Below are 8,423 nucleotides of genomic sequence, written 5' to 3'. Positions count from 1 at the left end.
TGTATTTTTATCATGCAGGACATAGCTGCAATTATAGCATTTCTATGCACAAACATTTAAGCACATGCAGCTCACACAGCGCACTCAGAAGGTATTCCTTTACTTTAGCACGTGTGCAGTCTCTAAGCTATTAGAAAAGCTACAGAGAGCATCTTTTTCAATCATTACGCTCAACGCTCAGCTGTGTAATCCGTGTGAAAGGCTCCATGCAGCTGAAAATGGCCCTGTTATTTTGTTATCAGAAGATCTCAGGCAAGAGATGAGGTCTGTGAATTAAAGGAACTCTGACACATCTGAATGAGGCTGTCACAACTCTGCTGGGGAAGAACAGACCAGCATAGCGAATTAGACTGAGTGGAGTTTCACCGAGAAAGGACATGTGAGAATTCTGCCTGTTTAGAAAGAGAAAAAGCAAATGACCTTGGGGGCTGAAGTGGCTGGATAGAAAATAAACTGTTTGGAATTACTCTGCACATTGAGGAATAGAAAGCAGCTGCAAAAATCTGAACTTACTCAGTTGATTTCTCTGTGATTTGGAAAAGCTTTCAGCAGGCACATCACACTAACCTCTAGGCTCAGAGAGCAAAAGCATGAGTTGTAATGTTTTCAACATGTCTCTGCTTTTTAGAAGAGATAAATTGCACTGCTGGAGGTTCAAGTTAAACTGAAACTAACCTTTTTGTGTTGCTTTGGCTTGTAGGGAAACACCCTTTCAGCAGACAGAATAGCTGATACACAAATGAGATCATTTGAGGTATGTGACAATTGATCAGCAAAGTTTAAGGGATTTAGGTAATGATAATGAAAGCTGCAGTGGGCGAGTGGGGCCTGAGCGCTCCAGTGAACGACACACTGGAGACCCCGTCTGCACCAAGTTTCAGAAAATCTAATTTATGGCCACTTCGCAGCAGCTGGATTTGCACTTCCGACCAGGGGATACCATTACCAAACACCACAGAGAGGGCTGATGGATATGCAGGAGTTAGGAGGACACTCCCGCTCTTGCTCTCTTGCCTCTTTGCGACAGACACGTATGCTGTATATTTATAGAGGCTTGCCCACAAACATGCACATGCACACACAGCAGAAAAATCGCACACGAGGTAAGAGATATGACACTGCAGCTTATTTTGGGCAACTTCACACAAGAATAATGACATAAAGATTTGTGTGTTCCCACTATTTTGATCTCTTGTTCTTACTTTCCTTATTACATGCTTAACTAAACTCGTAGGTCAGTGGACTGTACATGGGTGACACTGAAAGGGAAGCAGGACTCATTTTAAGTATTTATATGTATCAGGGCTCAATGGGTATTTTGGAACTAAATAACCAACTAACTTGCAAAGCCAGACAGCTAAAACATTAATCTGTAATACCACTCAGATCCACAGCCTGGAGCAGCTCCACTGACCATAAATTGGAGACTGACTCACTTGAGGTTGGTAATGAACCAGAAAATACATCTATTTGTATAAAAAAAAGCCACCAACCTTTCTGTGTTTTCCTGTTCATTCTTCATGAAACTGAGATGTGACATCACAGATAATGGGCATGAGTACTGCTCTTTTTGTTTCTGTCCACAGGAAACAATAGTAAACGTCCCCTCCTGACACAGAGCGGATTTGTCCCGGGACAAAGGAAAATCATTTTTGACATCTGAAATTCAGTGGTGTATCCCAGTAAGGATTTTAAGCCCTGCCATGGAAAGTCTAGTCAGCTGCGACCACGATTCGTTCCCCAAGAGCCACAATTCACTGACTTGGCGAGGGAGTGTAATCTTACAACAACCTAGATGGAAAAAAAAAAAAAAAAAGCCAAAGCCGAGCACTTACAGGAGACCTGTCTCTGCCCGATGGTGTGCTCTATCTCTCTCAATCATAAGCTTCAGCAGCACTCTTGCTTTCTAAACTTCTTATCCAGCGTGCCTAAGATTACAAAAACGTTTGGTAATCAGATATCCTGGACCAAGACAAGACAGTTGACATTCCCAGCCTCGGATTTCAAATGCCTTCAGAACAACTTTATTAGAATCCCCATCAACACAAAACCAACAAAGCAGTGGTTGTTGTTGATCTATGTGACCATCAACAGATAAATCAGCAATTTCACAGACACTCATGTCTTCAGAGACACTGGATGTCAGATGATTTGTTGGTGCTGTGTGGAAAACAAACCAGCTACACCACATATTTGTCCAATGTTGGGATAGTGGAAGTGACCACTGTCCCCTTGGTTTGGAGACCTGGCAGTGAACTCTTAAAGGCCAGCCACCTCCCAGACAGCTTCCCCTCCAGCCTCTAGTCTCCATTATCCAGCCATAGCCTGGGGACCAATCACCCCGGCTGCCCTCTCCGGCTCTCTTTTTCCCTTTCTCCTTCACTATCTGCTCCTCCTTTACTCTCTCCCTTCCTCTTTCTCTCATTTTCTCTCTCTCCAGGCTCTCTTTACCCGGTGCTTTCAAGAGCTCCCTGTGTCACCAGACTGATTAAAACAAACACTGACCCTATTTTGGTATCTAATCCAATTGTGCTCTTTTTCTTCTCACCGGCCCTGGAGCACGCAGAGTATTAGGTGTCCTGGGAGCCACAGCCCCCCTCCCCCAGTGACTGATCTTAGATTTCAAACACTCGGGAACATCACATATGGTGGGCACAGAGTAAATACAGCCTTATTAAACTCTCTTTTAGCACTCGTGTGTAAACAGGATTTATCATACATTATGAGCCTCGTATTCCTGTGGTTGGAGTGATGAACAAAATCATGCATGTGTATGTGCGCGCTCCCTTGTGTACCTGTATGCTAGCTGTATTTTGTAAGGGGATGAAAGTGCGTGTTTCAGAAAGCTAACCCTGCTGATGAGGGCGCTGGCTGGGGGGTTATTGAGAGAAGACTGCTGTTTATTGTTTTATTAACAAGGCCATGTTGGCCTTACCAGATCAGGCCTTTACCTTTGACCCCGTAGGAAAAAGGCGAGGGATCAGTGGCCTTTATGTATCAAACAGACAACGGCGCTTATTGAAGTCTGTGTGTGTCCATGTGTTTTTGACACTGTTTTTTTTTTTCACATAAAAAATTTTATTGCCTCACTTTTAAGACTTACAGCTAAGTTTTTACTTGCTTCGTGCAGTTTCTTGCTGTTTTATTAGCAAGCTCGACTATATCTCCTGCACACGCAAGTAATATGACTTCTGTTCCTGAAATTAATTTTATGCTTTCTATAGTTACAGCCAGAAACCAGTGTTTGTTTTGTCTGGCCCGCTAACTTCAGTGCTGGAATACCGGTTGTAGATATGGGTGATATCAGATGTCAGTGTGTATGCCATGTCAGTCTACTTGCTGCGTAATGAAACACAAAACGTCTGTTTACAGTCAGCCAGGAAGCTGACACATGTATTATGTGTGTGGAGATGAATGCAGCCCATCCCAGAGTGCAGCATGCAGCTCTAGGAGAGCAGCTACAGACTGACATTTGTAATGAGCATGGGCATTTCAAGCCTGAAGCCAGCTACTCATCATCATTATGTCACTTCCTGAGGCAGGGTGACATTAATGATACCATCTAGTGGTGATTAACGGTTATATCATCCAGAATTTGATCTCGTGCACTTGCATCCATTGTTTTGAATTTATCAACAGTGAGTGCAAATGTTTGCCATGGCTCTATGTCTTTAACTGTACATGCTTATGGCTTATATGATCATACATGAAGGGTGAAAATATTATTAGTAGGTTGATTTAGCAATGGAAACTTTAATTGGGTATTCTGCTTTGAACATGGTGCCAGTGGTGGGTTATAACTAAGTACATTTAATCAAGTGCAGTGTTTAAGAGCAAATTTGAGGTTGTTGTACTAAAGGATCTGAATGCTTCCTCTCACATTGCATTTCACTTCTACATCCTGTAAATGTGTAGAACAAGGTCTTGTAATTGATAAATGTCTTGAAGCCCAAATATGCTTTTAGCTATTGTGGTGACTGGTGAAATAGTATCATCAAAATCATGCAACTTAAAATCATTTTCCTCTTAAGGTTGGCACATGCACAGAGAGCTGGGAGTGTAATAGCTTCATGCAGCCAGACAAACGGCCTGTCAAACAGGCACCTTCAATGTATGGAAAGCAGCTTTGATTACGGCCAGAAACTCTTTTGTGGGCCTTGTGAATTATGGCCAATTACCTTTACCCTCTTATAATAATCATTTGTTTTCCCTACTGTCACAAGCAAGACCTTGGAGTTGCTATTACCTAAAACTTCAGTAGGCGACTACAGGTTGAAATATATGGCGATAATCATTCCCACTAATGGCCGTGGAGCTCAGAGCAAAGGCAGGTTTTATAGAGCCCAGAACTGTACATCAAACCCAGCGACTAGCCACATTTTATGACCAGGTCATTTCACCCTTTACTCTGTTGTTTATGGTTTTAATGGCAGACTGTTGCCAGCTTTCATGGCTGCAGTGGCTGATTTTAACTCAGGCAACATGCTGCTGACCCCAAAATTAAGCATCTTTACAACAAGAATGACACTCTGCCTTAATCATTTGAATCATCCTGTCAAGCCAACATCTTGTGAAAAGGATGTTAATAAATAGGTGCTGCTTTTATCATATTTGCTTTTAGCCTGCAGAAACCTTTTGCTATTGCTGTATCGTTACAAAAAACTTCAAAAGAGACATCAAGCTCTTGTCACCCTGCATTCGAATCGATAATGAAACAGGGTGTAAAGAAAACAAGAAATTAAATGAGAGCGAGGTAGGAGAGGGGTGAGGAGAGGAGAGAATGAGACGGCGAGCAGTGATAATCGATGGCGGGCACAGAGCGATGGCAGAGATGAGGTCGTTTGTCTCCAGGAGAGGGAGAGAAAGAGAGAGAGGACGGAGAGGAGGTGTACAGACAGAGCTGTCTGCTGATGGAGCTGGCAGCCGGCCAGACTCTGTATGAGGGCGTCTGAGCAACAGCAGAATTTATCACAGTGACTGCCGGCCTTGTTACTGATGAAGACATGAATCTGAACATGGAGAGGGAATCAGGCTGGAGAGCAGGGCAGTTACATCAGCCATGTTCCCAGCTGAAAACCCCAGAGCTGGCATTCAGTGACGACCAAATGTAAAAATCCACATTTATTGAGTCTTACTGTACTCTATGGGTACGCTTGAGTGCACACACACACTGTATATGCTCATTATGCTCCCTGTCACCCTGCTATTAGATTCATAGCTGGTGTTTTTAATGGCACAAAACAGTGTATTCTCTTCTGTTTGAGAAAGGAGTCTCGTTCTGAAGAACAGCCGTTTTCTGGAGGATCCTGAAGTAAGCACAGGCCTGTTTTTAGATCCAGTGTGCTGTCATCCCAGAATAATTCACAGCGTACCTTTAGGCTAGGTGCTCTGCAAAGCCAGGTGGCTTTGAACAACCTATCAAGCTATCTGTATCTTGTAAGTGTGGATGCTTTTAGAGTTTGCTGCATTTGATTTATATCAAAACCACGCTTGCATGCCGTCCCTGTTATTCTGATGGATTTGTATTTTTCTTTGTCCTCTCTTGTTATCCTCGAGCGTGAGCTCTGCAGCCTTGAAAAAGAGGCTCTTATTCCTCCATGTGCCTTGCTGATGGTAGATAAAGGTTGAGTGTGTGTCTGGTGCTGGAGTCTTGGTTGCCACTCCCTGCTGCAGCCCAGATGGCAGCAAAGCCCTCCCTCCGCAGCAGAGGTCTGAGCAGCCTGCCTCGACAGCCGGAGAGGAGACGGAGGGAGGAGAGAGGATTACCATGCTAATCGTTCTGAGACGTGAGACTGATTGTGCAAACCTGTGGAAGATGGCTAATCAATATTTGCCATTTACTGATATCATAGAACAACATTGGAGAGTAAACACCTTTTTATGATATAGCATCATCGTGGGCAGGTTTTCTCTGAGCGCTTCTTCCATTCTCACTTCTCACTGCAGGCATACAAAGGAGCTGTATTGAAATAACCTCTGGTCTGGTTTGTCCTGAAATTTACATTATATGTAGCTGCTTTAATTCTAACCAGCAGAGGGCACAACAATATCACAGGATCATCCAGAATCAGAAACTTTCCTCAGTCCCTTTCAGGTTAAGAGTACACTTACTGTAGTTACAAAGTACACCCTTAAAATATGCAATCCAATACAACAGTTCAGCCATAAATTCTGCATTTAAAGATGATAATGTTCAGGTTTGATCGACACTGTCAGAAACGTGTTCATTCAACTGTGTATAATTGAGGTTGCACTGGTGTCGAACTGCATTGTATTAAAGGTGTTTTTAATGTTTTTCCTGCCCTCGTGTACAAACATGAGCAGGGAAGAATATCAGAAACACATCTCAAAATAAAGCAGTTCAGTGAAACTCTACCGCTGACCACAGCCTCACACGGAGAGTTGAATTTACACCTCATGGAAAAACTGAACAAGAACTGGCTCTTATAACCTTTGTAAAGGTAAAATATGTGGCAGAGCTGTGGCCTGAAAGTACATTGTAAGTGAAGATAGGTCAGATATTTACATTTGTGTTATGCTACTTTGAAACTCCATCAGCTTTGAATTAGTTTGCTGTGTGACAAGTGGAAAAACTGCACAAGATTTTTAAAATTCACAACCTAAAGACTGCAAAGACTGGAAGACTACCAAACGCTGCAAACAAAAACAGTAAATCTAATTTTTGGTGCAGAATTTGACTTCTCGTCTTTTCCTCATTCAGGCTGGCTCATAGTTTCAGCGCTGAATTCCCTACAGAGTGCTGGCTGAGGTATCAGAGGCAGGGGAACATGAGTCACCCTGTGGTTTGTTTGTGAGCAGTGGCCTTTAAATCGCATAGGTCCATTAGATGTTCATCCATGAATAAATAAGCCTCACAGCATAGGTTTGTATAGCTCTGCAAAGTTACATTATCCAAGACTGGATTCCTAATTTACATATGGTGTGCTGTGTCATTAAAACATTCAGTAACATCTATAGTATCAGCACAGCAGAGGTTGATTATGGAGAACTGATTAATAGGATGGGTTGGGAATAACATGGATTCTAGAGAAATATGACAAAGAAACACCTCATTACAATCTTAATTTGCACTGTCGCATCTGCTGTGGTTGAGCTTGGTTAACAGAGACAGTAAAAACACAGAGAGTTTGGTTAATACGGCCGTGCAAATGCACATGAGCATATCCTGATCGTCCTGAGGGAGTGTAGGTTTATGACAAGAATGCGGCTGACAGGGTCACAACGGCTGGGGTGCAAACATTTTGTTCACAGTCTTTTATGTCGTTGCAAAAAAGATGGTGCCTGCTCTGTGTCTTTAAGCGCTCTAGCGCGCTCCTGGCACCAGTCGCTGTGGATTAGTCATCATGAGGTGGCAGAGAAGTGTCCACGGTCTGAGGAAGACTTTTCACAGGCCACTGACTGGGTTGGTGAGGTTTTGGTGTATCATGTCACCGTGTTCAGAAACGCTCCTCTGGTCACAATGTTGCTGCACGTTAAAGGTATTGCATACTCTGTATTTAGCCATATAAGCAAAAACTGATCATATGATGGAGTTCAAATTTACTCACAATTTTGTTATTTACGGGAACAACAGCTCCCACTAAAAAGTTCTGCTGTTTCTATCAGGGCAGACCAGCTCAGGCCCATTAAAACCAGCAAGGCCCAGTGAGTATTCATTATGCATGATAGGGATGAATGCACATTGATCAGCACAGACTAGCAGGACGTCTTTACTGTTTGCGTATTTCTTTTACTGTACAGCCTCAAACAGCGGGGCTCTGAACGGCCATCTGGTACACTGGAGGGCAGGACAAGGAGGACCAGTGTTCACACAGTCTCCCCGAAATGTACAGCGACGACTTTAACCCTCTGTGAGCCTCACTTTACGCAATGACCTTTCCAGCTTGTTGCACTGTATCAAAAAGACCAATTAACACATCATTTGTGAAAGTGGCTGGTGGAAGCACAGCAAACCCAAAACAAGAATTGTGACATTTGTTTCATTTCACAATTCACTGATTTTGTTCCCAGCAAATGAACACTCAGATGTGTTTCTGCCTTTTGCAAAGCGAGCACACGATCAGGCGGGATGTTGTGCTATAATACTAATTGCTCCAAATGCTCTGCACGATACTTGCATTAGATTTTCTTCAGAGAACAGAACGATCAGTGATGTGGTAATGCTGCTGACATGATAAGTTGTCTGATCTATTTCCAGCAGCCCCCTCTCCTCACTCACCCACACACACATGCTGTATAGACAACCGCAGGGCTCTAATGGAGGAATTTGGCATTAGCGGTTTGCAGTGCAGTGTTTATTCTCCATTTGAACAAACCCTCATAATGTGAGTAATCTTTATCAAAGAACTGAACCAATATGAAACAATCTCGCTGCATTTTGGATGAGAGAACAAAGGTCGATG

This window comes from Chaetodon trifascialis, chromosome 8, assembly GCF_039877785.1.
Source record: "Chaetodon trifascialis isolate fChaTrf1 chromosome 8, fChaTrf1.hap1, whole genome shotgun sequence".
NCBI lineage: Eukaryota > Metazoa > Chordata > Actinopteri > Chaetodontiformes > Chaetodontidae > Chaetodon > Chaetodon trifascialis.
Note: the sequence above shows the minus strand (reverse complement) of the source record.